This window comes from Armigeres subalbatus, chromosome 2, assembly GCF_024139115.2.
Source record: "Armigeres subalbatus isolate Guangzhou_Male chromosome 2, GZ_Asu_2, whole genome shotgun sequence".
Taxonomy (NCBI): domain Eukaryota; kingdom Metazoa; phylum Arthropoda; class Insecta; order Diptera; family Culicidae; genus Armigeres; species Armigeres subalbatus.
In genome coordinates this window covers 29,215,190-29,232,080 of record NC_085140.1, presented here as the reverse complement: position 1 = coordinate 29,232,080, position 16,891 = coordinate 29,215,190, and the positions used below count along the sequence as shown (strand labels likewise).

At 40.9% G+C, this 16,891-nt stretch overlaps 1 protein-coding gene and 1 long non-coding RNA gene across 3 annotated transcripts in view; one reads left to right on the top strand and one right to left on the bottom strand.

Annotated features, from left to right (window-relative positions):
• The window catches only part of LOC134218401 (transcription factor grauzone-like), an 89,988-nt gene that overhangs the window by 8,131 nt on the left and 64,966 nt on the right, over window positions 1-16,891 (bottom strand). The gene's annotated exons all lie outside the window — the stretch shown is intronic.
• Window positions 9,024-15,054, top strand: LOC134214188 (uncharacterized). The gene is made up of 3 exons (XR_009979698.1): window positions 9,024-9,087; window positions 14,113-14,519; window positions 14,604-15,054. It is a non-coding gene; the product is annotated as an uncharacterized LOC134214188 (long non-coding RNA).

The window sequence follows — 16,891 nt, the reverse complement described above, 5'->3', positions numbered from 1 at the left end:
GGATGGGAACTGGTGTCCCAATATCCAATGCCCATGTCAATCCCTCATTCGCCCCAACAAATCCAATCTCATCCGGTAGCATGGGCCGTAATGCCCTGCCGGTGTCCAAATGGATGATTACGAAATATGATGGTGAAGATCAGGGACTGAAGATGAACCAGTTCCTTGGGATGGTTCATGCTATGGCGGCCGCTGAACATGTTTCAGAGTTTGAACTCTTCGACTCTGCAATACATCTGTTCAAAGGACCCGCGCTTCAATGGTACATGACCATGCGTGCATCAGGTCGGCTGTTTAACTGGCAGCACTTAGTTTTAGAGCTTCGGAGAACCTTTATGCACCCCGACCTAGACACTCTCATTAAAATGAAGGTCTATCAGCGTCATCAGTCTAGGACTGAGACTTTCCTCCAATACTATCATAGCATGGAGGAACTTTTCGGAACCATGAGCGTTCCCCTTCCAGAATTTGAAAAAGTGCAAATTCTAATGCAGAATATGAGAACTGATTATAAGAAGCAATTGAACTTTCTCCCTATCGCAGACCTCCCCACACTTGTCTCAGCCGGTCAAAAGATAGATTCGGTGAACTTCTCGGTCTATAACAAAGTATTTGGACCTGACAAGTCGGTGAATATGGTTGAACGTTCCGAGCCGACCCCCAAACAAAAACAAGAGAAACAAGCCAGTAAACAAGCATCACTTCAGCAAACTTCTCAAGCAAATAACTCTTCTCAAACAAACCGCAACCAAAAGGGGCACCAATCCGTACCCACTTCCTCGCGGGAGCCTACCCGTTCTCACATTACTCTAGAGGATATGATTGAGAACCACCAACCCCTCTCAAACAGACATTGTTTTAACTGCGGTAGGTTCGGACATCGTATAGAGCAATGCCGATTACCCAAAGGAGTTTTATGTGAGAATTGTGGTTTCAGAGGCTACCCGTCGAATAATTGCCCATATTGTGTAAAAAACGCAATAGCAGCGAGCCAAAACCGCCGCTCGCTGAATCCCAACTACTAGGCGTAAACCCTATTTCCTACTTCGAGCCGGCATCGGATAATATCTATCCAAAACCTCCGTCTCTATTTACAATTTCTTACCCTTTCCGGAATGATAATCGTCCTTATACACAGGTGACAGTTTATGGAGTAAATTTCCGAGCCCTTCTCGATAGTGGGAGCAACCTAACACTAATCAATGAAGAGGTGTACAACTCCATAAAACCAAAACGTATATACCCCCTGTGTAATCCAATTTGTCTACGCACGGCAAGCGGAGAAACACTCAGCGTGCGGGGACAGGTATACCTACCCTTCTTATGGAACGGAACGACCAAGGTTGTCCCGACTTTAGTAATCCCCAACCTCGCCATCAGTTGCATTGCTGGGATGGACTTCTGGAAAACTTTCCACATCCAACCCACCATCACAGGATGTGCGATGGTTGAAAACGCCGGAGAAGAAGTCAATCTAGAACCGTTACCATCTTCTTGCATTCTGACTGCCTTAGAGCAACAGACGATCGGAGAAATAAAGAAACTCTTTATTGCTTCTCAGCCCGGACGATTATCTACTACCCCGCTGGCGGAGCACAGTATTGAAATCGCTGAGGAATGGCGGAGAAAACCGCCTGTTAGACAATTCCCCTACGTAATGTCACCAAAAACTCAAGGCCTGGTCTCCATGGAGTTACAAAGGTTGCTAGACGCTGGGATAGTAGAACCAAGTAACTCGGATTGGACACTTAACTGTGTCCCCGTCATTAAACCACATAAGGTGCGGCTCTGTTTAGATGCGCGTAAGATAAACGAACGCACTGTTCGGGATGCTTACCCCTTACCTCACCCTTGCCGAATATTGGGACAATTGCCGAAAGCGAAGTACCTCTCGACAATCGATTTGTCAGAGGCCTTCTTGCAGGTCCCATTGGCTAAATCGTCCCGAAAATACACGGCGTTCAGTGTGCAAGGTAAGGGGCTTTTCCAATACACCAGAATGCCCTTTGGCCTTGTCAACAGCCCTGCCACTTTGGCAAGACTTATGGATAAGGTTCTGGGCCATGGTGTATTGGAACCGTATGTCTTCGTTTACCTCGACGACATCGTCGTGGTAACGGAGACATTTGAGCATCACGTACAGTTGCTCCGTGAAATCGCACGCAGGCTAAACAGGGCCAACCTCATGATCAATCTCGACAAATCTCAATTCGGAGTACCGGAAATTTCCTTCCTAGGATATCTCTTGAGCTCAGCTGGTCTTCGTAGCAATCCAGACAAAATTCGTCCTATTGTCGAATACGAGAGACCAGCAACAATAACGAAGCTCAGGAGATTCCTAGGAATGGCAAATTATTATCGGCGATTTATTCCGAATTTTAGTGAGATTTGTGGACCCCTGTCGGACCTCCTAAAAACCAAAACTAGAATTATTGGCTGGAACGAAGCGGCAGAGAGAGCGTTCTGCTTAATAAAAGAACAGCTCATCGCAGCGCCAATACTGGGAAGTCCCGATTTTGCTCGGGAATTCACCATACAAACGGATGCTAGTGATGTGGCTGTCGCTGGGGTGCTCACTCAGCAGCAAGAGGGTGGTGAGAGGGTTATTTCGTATTTTTCCCGGAAACTCACCACTCCTCAGAAAAATTATCACGCTGCTGAAAAAGAGGCCCTAGCCGCTCTGCTCTCAATCGAAGCTTTCAGAGGGTATGTTGAGGGGTACCACTTCACGCTGGTGACGGACTCGTCCGCGTTAACTCATATCCTGAAGACGAAATGGAAAGTTGGTTCCCGTTGCAGTCGGTGGAGCTTGGACTTCCAGCAGTTCGACATGACTGTGGTGCACCGGAAAGGTAAAGATAATGTCGTTCCGGATGCACTGTCCCGGAGCATTGCTGTAGTCCAAGATACACCGACTTCAATGTGGTACACCTCCCTCATGGAGAAGGTTTCTAAGGATCCGGATAAGTTCGTCGACTTTAAGGTCGAAAATGGTAAATTATACAAATTTATTACGGCCAGAAATATACCATTCGATTCTCGATTTGAGTGGAAAGAAGTCCTATCAACGGACGAGATTTCTACCATCCTAAAACAGGCCCACGATGATCGTTTTCATCCTGGGTATGACAAAACGCTAGCACGCATCCAGCAGCGCTATTATTGGCCCAAGATGGCTACGGACATTAGAAGCTACATTCAAGCCTGTTCAACGTGTAAGGAAGTTAAGCCTTCCTTTGTGCAAACGACCCCAGAGATGGGAAAAATGCGTTGCGCATCTCGGCCATGGCAGATAATCTCCATGGACTTTGTAGGCCCACTGCCACGCAGCCGGAAAGGTAACCAGCATGTATTGGTAATATGCGACTTCTTTTCCAAGTGGGTAATGATTCACCCAGTTAAAAAACTGGATAGTTCAGCCATGTGTGTGATTTTGAAAAATCAGTGGTTCTATAGGAATTCGGTCCCTGAGACCATAATCACAGACAATGGTAGTCAATTCGTTTCCAAAGAATTCAAGGAACTATTGAAACATTTCAAGATCACACACTGGCTGAACTCCCGTTATCATTCTCAATCAAACCCTGTGGAGCGCGTCAATCGGACGATTAATACAGCCATACGCACATACGTTCAGGACGACCAGCGATTGTGGGACACGAAAATCCCTGAGATTGAGGTAATGCTCAACACCGGCGTCCATGCCTCCACTGGGTTCACGCCATACTTTATAACTCACGGACAGGAACTAGCGGAACAAGGGTCCGACCACCGCCTCTCCGTCACGATGAGGAGCTCTCTGAGCGAGAGAAAAGAAGAAAGGCGCAAACAACTGTTTACAAAAATCCACGAAATAGTTAAAAAGAACCTGGAAAAATCAAATGAAACCGTTAGAAAACATTACAACTTACGCAATCGCACATTCGCTAAGCCGTATTCCATAGGGCAATTGGTATACCGAAGGAATATGAAGCAATCTTCAGCAGTTGAAAGCTATAACGCCAAATTGGGACGGCAATATTTGCCCTGCAAAATAAAGGCGAAAATCGGATCCTCTTCATACGAGCTGGAGGATTTGAACGGAAGGAATTTAGGGATATGGCCAGCCGTCCACTTAAAGCCTGGGTGATAATATTCCTACGGATGTTTGAAATCAATTGCTTCGCCTTTCATTTGTAAACATCCTATGTCCAAAACAACAGCACGTTTGCGTCAAAAATTCTTCACGTATAGATGCACAGATCATTAATAAACGCATCACAACTTGTAACGTTCCGTTCCGCTAAGCAAACGGCTTAAGCGCCACCTTCCAAATAGAAAGGACCGTTAACTCGTGTCCGAATTACCCGACATGAAACACCCTCTCAGGGCAGGTTATTATAATTTAATTAGAACCGATGTCGCACTCAGTTACCCAAACGTCTCAGACAATTAAACCGAACTAAATTCAAATACAAAAAAAATAATGAAATAAAGAAAAATAATGCTCGAAAAATTAACCAATGGGGAAATGCTTAGTTACTAAATAGAACCCAAACCAATCTTAAAATTAATATATATATTTCGTGACGAAAGAAAAATAATGGAGTAGCCTAACTAAAATAGAAGTAAGTTTTATTTTAATTCAATTTTTCATTCGAAGTTAAATCTAGAAATAAGCTCAAATTTATCGAGTTCAAATCGATTGCCTTAAAAAAATGATTGAAAAAATACAAATTAAAGGCAGACCTAAATTCCCTAGGTGACGTCACGTTTTGATTTATTACGTTCTGATACACTTTTCGGATCCACAGTGATCAACAAATTTTCTGGACCGGTCTAACCTTCTTGGCGGCGACAATCCCACGACGGATGCGCGGAGCGATCCGAATGGCCAATCGTGCCTTGCGTTGCTGACTTGCTGGCGGGCTATTTTAGCGTCGCTGCCCTGACGATCTCCTGTGGGCTGGCGTCACCACGTGACTCGCGCGTCGGCGTCGTACAAGGGTATATGCGTCCCTTGGCAGTGGAGTGATGAGCTTTTAATGGCTTTGCTCACGCCTCACGACTTATTGGCTAGCGATCCGTCACGTTCGTGCACGCCTAGTTAAAAGTAGCGACGCAGCCTCACGCCTCTCAGCCTCGGGGTCACTCTCAGGTGAACCTGCCGTTGAAGCGATCTTCTGATCAGCCCCAGATTTCGCGCCCACGTTGGTTGGGCTGATTTGGCCTATTCAACGCGGATAATATTTTTATCGGATCACTCATTATTTCATTAGGCTTACCTGAATTTGTCTGTAATGTAGTTTATTCACAAATTAGGCACTTTTTCAATAACTTCAATTTAACTCAACAAATTTTAAACCTAATCATATAAAACAATTTTATAGAAATTTTTACAAAAATATTTAATTATTTCCCGAACTTACTTCGAGTTTAGTTTGATAATTCACACAGCTTAGAAAAGCTTACGATTTTTTTTTAATATCACTCTGATCGTAATGATCTATTCACGACCAAGCACTCCACTTTTGTGAGAACACAATCGCGACCGAGATTGGGTTGAACCTATTTTTCACGACGCAATTTCCACCTAAAATGTACGACGTCGTACAAACCCGTTTTTTGGTTGGCTAATTTAATGAGAATCTCAAATCCACGACGCAATTAATATTAGACAAGTAAGAGTAGCTCGGGTTAATTCTCTACGACGCAATAAATTTGAATTTATGAAATATTTCATTAGTATTTTCATCTTACGTAGATGGCGCATCGTAGGTTTCTGTCTTCGCTAGACTTTCAAATATTGACAGCCTTTTAAGATTTTCATAGCGAATTGCACTATATACTACTACATGAACACTAATCGGGCAGAACAACATAAATAGGGTTCTAAATAACGTTACATAATCGCCCCCACTAAAATAATAAAAATTTTGAAATTATAAATAATTTCAAAATTTTTATGAAAGAAAAGGATTTAGCCTCAAAATCTCAAATCAATTTTTCAATATTCGCAAAAAATGTACTAACTCTAAACTTATATTTCGCTAATCCAAGTACGGCAGACTTTTCTGCACCATCTAATCAAATCCTAGTATATCTATATGGTGTACCATATGATCCAATTACTTCAGATAGCAGCTGAAACAAATATGATATGATGATCCAAATTACTTCAATAAGTACTGAAAATGATTTCTGATAATTGATCCAGTTTTCTTCAACATACTTGAAAACTAACTGAACCGACCTTCTTTCCAATAAACCTCAGAACTAATCTGATTAACAAACCAATATACCGAACTGAAAAACTGCAACATAAATTGCAACTAATTGTTATACCCTAATATATCTTACTCACAGCATAGGCGAGTTGACCTAATTCAAATACTACTACGCTCTCACTATGGGGGATCCCCATACAAGCGAGCAGTCAAAAATAAAATTGGACTTTTCAAGTGATTTTCCACTTTGCTTTAGCTGTGTATGGTCGAAATAGCATGAATATATAATTTCTAACACCCCCTTTAGGGATCGTCTATGAATTACGTAATATTTTTTTCATAAATTCGATTAACGTGACAAAGCAATCCAATTTAGGAAGTTTAATTTTATATGTTTTCTTGAGGAGAAGGAAGGGGTTGTACAAAACTAAAGTACAGCAATTTATGGACATCATGAACCCTCCCCCTTCTCCATCCTCATTTGTGGACTGTCGTCTATATATTTTTGTATATTTTTGCGGAAGGTAATCATTTTTGTGGGAAGAAAGTAACAAAACGCCTCCCCTACCAATAAATCTAATAACTTTTCATTGCTCTAAATCTGAAGTTGGCGGCGAGAGAACCGAATTAATGTTAAAGACATTAATTTCATGACATTCAGTGATATTTTTTTGTTCTTACTCTCATGCCTCACAATTTGTATTTAGAACAATCTGTTTGACAAAGTACTAGGTTCTGAAGGATCCTAAAGCATTAAATGTTAATCAAAGAATCAGAAGTCAAGAACGAGTAAAGTACGAGACACTGAAGACGTCCTAACAGGTCGAAATACGTATATGTAGAACTAATACGAGTTGGTGGAATAAAATGGAATTTTACTAAACTCGTCTTATGACAGTGAAAACATTCCACTAAAAATAGTTAAACAATTTTCTTAAAGAATCAGAATTGGAAATAACTTTTGAAAAAGGGTATTAGCAAATTAGAAATCGCAATCCCATGACATTTGTACAAGTTATTCAAAAATAAATGAGAATAATATATTCTCAAAAATGTGAACATTCATTCATTCCACAATGCTCCATTGTTCCGAAAAGCAAATTTCTTTCAATTTGAATAACAACACTATTTAAATTATTTTTGATTTGTTTTCATGATTACTACAATTAATATATAGCAACATTATTTTTTTGTGAGAAAGTTTAAATATTCAATGATATTATCTTCTATTTCTTCCATGATGGAAGATGACACGAAATCATCTAAAGCATCAGAGGATAAAGAACTATTGAACATCTTCACATATTACAAAATTACGCATGGCATAAGAATAACTAAGTGAATTTTTTTCCAATGTCTCCTCGTTATCCAAATCGAGCTTAAAATAGATCTGATTCATGTAAGGCACGAAGAAAATGTCAACATTTGCCTCTCTTGATCATTTTCTTGCATTATGAGTTCTAAATTTCTTCTTTTTTATATTGACTTTCCGCTGGTTGTTCAGCCAGTGAACCTCAAAGTGTAGATGAGTGAATAAATATTTCCCTACCTTTAGCCAGACATTCATGAACACTAGCAAGAATTTCATACTCTCCGTACTAACTAAGATATTGTTCGTCTTTACTTTTGCAATAAACATGTCAGGAATTATTGATTCCATGAGATTTATAAATATTTACATACTATGAAACCTCATATTTAGTTCTCCATCAGTAGCTAATGAATAGCTCAGAAAAATAGGTTTAGGGAAATGACTCAAACCACTCAAGCCCCAAACGCAATTCAGCGGAATGGCGACGGAACCAGTAAAATTTGACAGGAAATATATAAATTCCGTTACCGTTACCGTTGTGCTGCATTGTATTGGGGTTTTATTCATTCACTCCTTTGAAAAGTTAAAAAATTGTTATAAATAAAGTCGAAGTTATTACCAATACATGTATTTTGACCATACCCTTTGAGCCCATAGTTCAGTCTGGCCCATTTTCAATAGGAAACGATGGGACTAGATTTCCCGTCGAATGAAACTTGTTGCGAGAAAATCGTACACAAATAAGCGTCTAAATGGCGATTTGCGCACATACATACAGACGCGCATGCACACACATACAGACATCACCTCAATTCTTCGAGCTGAGTTAGTTGATATATACCACTACGGATCTCCGGGCCTTCTATCAAACATTCGTTTTTGGAATGAGCATTAACCTTGGAGTACGAGAGAGGCAAAACACAGTAAAAAATAAATGAAAAAAAATCAAAGTGATTTAACTCTGTTAATTGCAAATACTGGCAAGAAATTATTTCGGGAAATTTTAGTCGAAGCTTCGTCCTTGATGTGCATCATAAAAGAACCCGAGGGATTTCTGAGGAAAAAAGTTCTTCACTATCAAAGTTGAAAATAGCGTCGTTTTTGGAAAAAATATTGTTTCCGCATTTTTTCATTTTTTTCACAATGTAACCATTAGTTTTTGCATACCATTTTAAAGCTTATACAATTACCTTTGTAATGATGTATTAACATTAAAGAAAAAACATTAAGAAAATATTTCAATAAATAGTTGAAAGTAAAATATTTTTTCAGGAAATTTGTTAACTTTTTTACCCATTTCTGACTTTGACACCTTATATCTTTGGAACTAGTGCACCTAGAGACTTCAAATTCAGAATTTCTCTTAATTAGAGTATTGACAATGGAGAGAAAATATTTTAAAATAATTCGGAAGACATGACATTTTCGATTAATGACCGCCCGAAATCCTATAGTGGCTCTGTGCTCTATTGTTCGAATACTACTACCTGTGGCTCAACGTATATTTTGTTCAACCATCGAACGTAAACAAGCTAAACAGACAAACTAATGTTACATGTGAAATCAAAGGTAATTTTTGACGAATTTTATAATTAATAGAACGTTCTAAACTCTATTTTAGATTGAAATCAATGTGAATTGAAGTTTAATTAATAACATGAATGCAAATCCTAAGCAATTTATCGGCATACGAGTGATTTGGCACATTTATAGATGGTGATGGCAAACATCTTCACCTTGGTTCATACGGCATGATAGCGTACGAGTGCGATGTTGTTATCGACTCGATCACTGCCCATTGAAAGCCACTGCTATCGATGATCATAGCAGCTCAAGAGCAATTATTAGAAGAGTCGACTTCTCGACAACGTGAGGAAACAGCTTTTGTGACATCTCGAACGTTGGAGGTCCGTAGCACCTCAAAGAGTATTTTTATTTGTTGGTGGTTTCTGTGTCTCCGGTATAAGACACAGTCATAGCTGGTGTTCATTTATAACTAGGCTCGTTTGAGGAACGATCCATGGAAAGTGCCAGAGATGCGATGTCCATCCTCTGATTCAAGGATGTATGTATTGGTGCCTAGCACTTCTTTCACTCGTGCCTTAGTGAATTTAGAGCCAAACTTACCAACAAAGTTGGCACTTTTATCGGACAGGTGGACATTACGTTTGTAGACCAAATCACCTTTCTTAAACGTATGTTTTTGGTTTGAACGAAGATTATACGGACGTGAATACTTCTGATATGCTTTATAGAGATTTAAACGAACTAGCTCATACAGCTTTGTGAGCTCTTCCTTGCGTTTAAGCGAGTCGTAGCAGTGATCTTGGCCTAGTTCTTGGAGGTGTTCGTACTCTTGACCATTGCTGATCATGTCACGGCCGAAATTGACGAAATAAGGTGTATGTCCGGTGCTCTCGTGTACACTAGTGCGGATGGCTCGTGCGATTAGGTGTACGGAATCATCCCAGTTTTTATGATCTGCTTGTTTGTTTAATGCACACCGGATTGCAGTGACTATAACTCTGTTGACTCTCTCGGCGGGGTTTGGTGCTGGGTGGTATACCGCAAGATTCCACTGAGTTACACCGTATGCTTTTAGTAGTTTTTTAAACGGTTCTGACATAAACACTTTCGCGTTGTCCGTTATGCAGATTGCGGGTGCACCGAAAGATTAAAACTAAATTTTCCATCACCGTGCAAACCGCAGGTGCAGTGGCTGTCTTCATGCATTGCGCCAGTACAAATTTAGAGAAGAAGTCGCAGATCACCAGTATCCATACGTTTCCTTTGCGGGACCGGGGATAGGGTCCAAGAAAATCAATGGAAATCATCTCCCACGGACGCGTACAAACTTTGGGTTTTCCACAAGGTGGTTGAACATTTATGTTTGGCACTTTGGATTCTTTGCACACTTCGCAGCTAAAACAGTAACGCTTTACGTCACTCGCCATACGCGGCCAGTAGTATCGTTCTCTTACTTTGGTTAACGTTTTGAGGAATCCCAAATGCGCTTCTTTGTGTACACTTTCAATGATTTTTCGGCGGTCTGTTTCGGGAACTACCTGTTTCCAGCGATGTGCAGGGTCCTCAATTAGTGTTGAATTAGTGATAAACTTAAAGACGTTACCATTGATCACTTTAAAATCCTGATACCGTTTTGGATTATGCTCAATCTGATATTTCAGTCCGTCTATATACGGATCTGATAGATGAATATCCACGGTATGGATACTTCTGCTGAGACAATCAGCAGGGATGTTCTCGCTGCCCTTTTTATACCGTAGCTCGATGTCATACTTTGACAATTTCAAAGCCCATCGAGCAATACGAGGACTCCGAGATTCAATGGACATTGTCTGGAGGAAAGTGAGGCTCATCGCATCGGTCTGGACAATAAAACGACTACCTTCAACGAAATGCCGAAAGTGCTCAATGCTTAGTAGCACGGCCAGACATTCTCTTTCTGTAGCACTGTACCGACGTTGAGTGCTGGATAATTTTTTAGAGAAATAAGCAATGCACTTTCGCTCTCCTTTCTGGATTTGTACTAAAACCGCACCTATTGCTAAATCAGAACTGTCAGTTTCAATGATGAACTGTTCAGCGAAGTCGGGATTAGCCAATGCTGGTGCAGAAACTAAAGCTTCCTTCAACTTTTGTAGCGCGTCATTGGCTTCAGGTGTCCACTCAAATTTTTTTCGACCCTTTTTTAGGAGATTTGTCAACGGAGTCGTAATTTCCGAATACTTACAGATAAACTTCTGATAGAAGCCGGCCAAACCTAATAGGCGACGGACTTCTTTTACAGTTCTTGGGGCTGGATAGTCAAGAATAGGTTGTATTTTTGCTACATCCGTAGACAGCCCTGCTTCCGATATTACATACCCCAAATAGCGTATGCTGGTTTGACAGAATTTTGATTTGGTGAGATTTATTGTTAAACCAGACGTTCGCAGTCTTTCAGCGACACATTTGATGAGACGCACGTGCTCCTCGAAAGTTTCAGCGGTTATGATTATGTCATCCAAATATACATATACGAATGGTTCAAGATCGTGACCAATAACTTGAGTCATAAGTCTTGACATGGTTGCTGGAGCATTAATAAGGCCAAAGGGCATGACCTTAAACCGGTACAGGCCTTTGTTTGTCCTAAAAGCCGTCTTATTTTTGGCATTCTCATCCAGTTCTACCTGATAGTACGATTCAGTCAGGTCAATTACTGAAAAGTACCTCGCTTTGTTAATCCGGTGCAGGATTTGTGACATATTGGGTATAGGGAACTCGTCTTTCTTCGTAACGGAATTTAGTTTGCGGGAATCCAGACATATTCGCCATTTGCCATTGGGTTTCCTGATCGGAAGCAATGGATTCAGGAAATCTGCTGACGTCAAACATTCTTCAATCACATCTAGTTTACGCAGGCGTTCAATTTCATCGTCAATGACCTTCTCAACCGATGGGGACCACTTATATAGAGGAATTTTTCTAGGAGTCGCTCCTAAGATTAAATCAATAGAGTGTTTCAGCAAATAGGTTCTCCCAAAATGACCTTCTCGCGTTGCCGGAAGCTCTTGAATCGCGTGAAATAATATTTCTCTCTCTTCATTTGTCAATTTATGCTCTGTTTTGATATCCGAAGGGTATTGTATTGGGTTTGAAGGTATCTCTACCGTTGGCATTTCCAGAGAATCGTCTTCTTCCTTCGGTTCATGGACAGTGTTTGACTCCGGGTTTGGAACCAAACTAAAACAAACTTCACCATCGTCTTCATCGAAGTAACTTTCAGCCATGAGTAAGCTGAAGCCTTCTGAAAATTTCTGATCAGTATTCATCGTCAACTGAAATTTAAAGGCTCTCAGGAAATCTATTCCGAGTACCAAAATTTTACAAACTTCCGGTACAATTACTGTAGGAATAATCTTAGTTATTTGCTGAAACTCGAAAGGGATGTTAACATATCCGAGACAGCTATACGAGGTTCGATCAGCGGTCATCACTTTGAGACGGCAGGGTTGAATTTCAAGTCCGATCCGGTCAATCAGTTGTTGAGAGCTGATGATCGTCGCACTAGCTCCGGTGTCTATAAGCCCCTCTACTTCTACACCCAGTATATTTACATGCAGTGTAGGACATCGATTGAACTTGGTATGAATTGTATACGTTGTACTAAAGTACTCGAAGTTACTATTGGAGACCTCTGGTGAAATGGAAACTGGAGAGGGGTCTCCACATCTCTCTGTCCTTAGTCGTTTTTTGATTTACCATCCGACGCGGGTCGAATGTTGTGTTGTTGAGGGCAACGGAAAGCTGTGATGTCTGGTTCTCCACAAACATGGCAGAAAATGGTTTTCTTGCGGTCACAGTTCCTCCAAATGTGACCAACCTTTCGGCAATTCCAGCACAAAGGTTGCCGTTGATCAGTCTTACACGAATCTTTAGTATTTTCGGATGGTGTAGGGCGATCGTAAGACGGATTTTCCTTCCTTGCGTGAAGTACTGTTACTTCCTCATCATCTTCTTGTAGAGCGTCCTGTTCATCTTCATCCAAAAGAACTTCATGAATCAGATGAGGTTTGTTTGGAATTTTCTGGCCATATAGACTTCCTTCTAGGGTGTCAAACTTATAGCATAGTCGCGCCAAATGTTCAATGGAATAAATCTTCTCAAGAGCGAGTCTTCGCTTATAGGACATCTTCATATTTTCAATAATTATGTCGAATTTCTCAGCTTCTGGCATCGGCTTGATCAAACGTTGAGACATTGTGTCCAGCTCTGTGAGGTAGGCACTAAATAATTCATTGGGTCGTTGCTTTCTGCTTCGCATTTCTTCCCTTATGAATCTGTCGCGATTTGGATTATCGTACCTCATTTTCAAGAAGTACAATAACGTATCCCACGAATTAAATTTTGGCTCATAAGCCGTGTACCACATGTACGCATCATCGCGAAACAAAAGATGAGCATGAGTTCTAAGTTCTTCCTTTGTAACCTGATACGATCGACAAAGAAGATCAATTTGTCTCAAAAAGTCGATCACTGGAACTGCATTAGAGTCTCCTGAAAACTTCGGCCACTTTTCCATAATATTGCAGGTTTGATGAGGCAGTCTTCTAGGTGGCAAATTATCTGATTCTCTATTATAAGTCCTGGTTGAGGATGCTGGAAAACGCACTGGTGTATTTTGTGTCATTTCCGCGGATTGAGGCATCCGTTGTGTTGAATTATATTGCGAATGGAATGGCATGGAATTTCTTTCTGAACCAACCCCTAACAAAGGAGATTCTTGAAAATTGTTATCAGTATTTTGAATAACACTCTGTAGCTGCAAGGGTGGGGATAATCGAGGCATTACTTCACCACGTGTTCTTGTCGACTGATTTATTCCTGAAATTTCCATAACTTCGGCATCATGAAGACCAATGTCCGCAATCTGGTGCGCCAAATTGTTCACCACAGTATCACGCACCAACGGACGATCCAATCGTTCTTGAAGCAGGTTGCTTACATAGGATCTAACATATTTTTCAATTTCAGAAATATGTACGTATTCCAAAGAGTATGGTTGTTGATTCGAATTGATATTTTCAGGTTGAAATGGCACTGTATGTTGCACTTCTTGGGCAGGATTACCGGCATTTCCAGATGGACGAATTCCTTCTTCCATACGCCGGCACTCTTCAACCTCAGATTGACCTACTGGATGCAGAAAGTGCGATAGCAGAGGTCCCAATACTGGCGACCTAATTTCGGGACCCCGAGAGGTTTTTGGACGTACACCTCCGGTAGGATTTTGACCAATGGGCAAGTTTCCCAAACTCGACTGTGAAACACCATCCCCTTCAACTGCCACTTGGTTAGCAGATGACACACTAGGGACAGCATTGGTTAACCCATCTCTTGCCTGAAATCGAACGTTTCGGAACGGCAACCGAGTTCCTCCAGCGGACAGTCTACTTAGAGAAGCTTGCTGAAATTCCGACTGTAAATTCCCTGGGGTAGGTATACGACTATCTATTGAATGGCGAACTCCAACGGCAGGTGGATTCAACGAAAAATTTTGCCTTACTGCATTTTCCCAGATACGACGTTGCTCATCGGCTTCATGGCTTCGATATTCTTCACCAGCGGCTTCTTCAGCCTCCGATTGCTCCGATGGAACCATAGGTGGTGGAGGATTAATCAGCGCTTCCGGACCCAATACCGGATTATTACGATTCAGCAGTTCTGGAGATCCTCCGTTGGCCGACGAACCTTCCACTTGCGATTCCACACCAAGTCGAGTGAAATCCAGTTGGAAAAACCTTCCTGCCAAACCAAATACAAAATTCATCAAGGCCACTCTGGTCTGTTCTCCAGAGTCAGTAAGAGCGCGGCATCTCCGGAGTCGTCTATAGTGGTGGATCAGACGTGATCGACACCCTAGCGATCTACCCGCAAACAAGGAATCCCCGATCTGCTTCACGGCAGCAGCCACCGCCACGTACTCCTCATTAATGGTGTTCGAGGTTGCATAATCCACCAATTCTTCACGACGAATAACGCTGCGGAGAACACGCCGTTTCTCGTTATTACTGCCAATGGTCAAGTTCCGTAGCTTTAGTTCATACATCACCTCTTCCTCAGTCAAATCATCTGCATTCATATAGTAATTTTTCATCTTGATAAATTTTACTGTACTATTTATAAATTCAACGCTTCAATTCACTTTTTACTGGAAATAATTCGAATATTTTTCGCTTAACTATACTTTTAATAGTTCACGTACCGATTTCAATTACCGCTTGACAGTTGAACTAATTTATAAAACTATCAAAGAAATAATAATTTTCTTTTTAGGTTTTTATTTGGTCTATTTGTTAGCATTAGCTAAATAATCGAAAATTCAATAATTTGTTATTCTACACCAATGGACGATCGCAAGAGCAATCAAAATACCCAATTTATTATCCTAAGCGAAAATCTGACTTTAAGTCCAAAAAATTAAATTCAACTATTTTGACAAATTTTTCAAATCCAACTGAGAATAATCCTGTTCTGCAATGCCAAGCTTGGAAAGCCTGGCCCCACGTTGGGCGCCAAAATGTAACGTTCCGTTCCGTTCCGCTAAGCAAACGGCTTAAGCGCCACCTTCCAAATAGAAAGGACCGTTAACTCGTGTCCGAATTACCCGACATGAAACACCCTCTCAGGGCAGGTTATTATAATTTAATTAGAACCGATGTCGCACTCAGTTACCCAAACGTCTCAGACAATTAAACCGAACTAAATTCAAATACAAAAAAAATAATGAAATAAAGAAAAATAATGCTTGAAAAATTAACCAATAGGGACATGCTTAATTACTAAATAGAACCCAAACCTATCTTTAAATTAATATTTAATATATTTCGTGACGAAAGAAAAATAATGGAGTAGCCTAACTAAAATAGAAGTAAGTTTTATTTTAATTCAATTTTCATTCGAAGTTAAATCTAGAAATAGCTCAAATTTATCGAGTTCAAATCGATTGCCTTAAAAAAAATGATTGAAAAAAATACAAATTAAGGCAGACCTAAATTCCCTAGGTGACGTCACGTTTTGATTTATTACGTTCTGATACACTTTTCGGATCCACAGTGATCAACAAATTTTCTGGACCGGTCTAACCTTCTTGGCGGCGACAATCCCACGACGGATGCGCGGAGCGATCCGAATGGCCAATCGTGCCTTGCGTTGCTGACTTGCAGGCGGGCTATTTTAGCGTCGCTGCCCTGACGATCTCCTGTGGGCTGGCGTCACCACGTGACTCGCGCGTCGGCGTCGTACAAGGGTATATGCGTCCCTTGGCAGTGGGTGATGAGCTTTTAATGGCTTTGCTCACGCCTCACGACTTATTGGCTAGCGATCCGTCACGTTCGTGCACGCCTAGTTAAAAGTAGCGACGCAGCCTCACGCCTCTCAGCCTCGGGGTCACTCTCAGGTGAACCTGCCGTTGAAGCGATCTTCTGATCAGCCCCAGATTTCGCGCCCACGTTGGTTGGGCTGATTTGGCCTATTCAACGCGGATAATATTTTTATCGGATCACTCATTATTTCATTAGGCTTACCTGAATTTGTCTGTAATGTAGTTTATTCACAAATTAGGCACTTTTTCAATAATTTCAATTTAACTCAACAAATTTTAAACCTAATCATATAAAACAATTTTATAGAAATTTTTACAAAAATATTTAATTATTTCCCGAACTTACTTCGAGTTTAGTTTGATAATTTACACAGCTTAGAAAAGCTTAAGATTTTTTTTAATATCACTCTGATCGTAATGATCTTTTCACGAACAAGCACTCCACTTTTGTGAGAACACAATCGCGACCGAGATTGGGTTGAA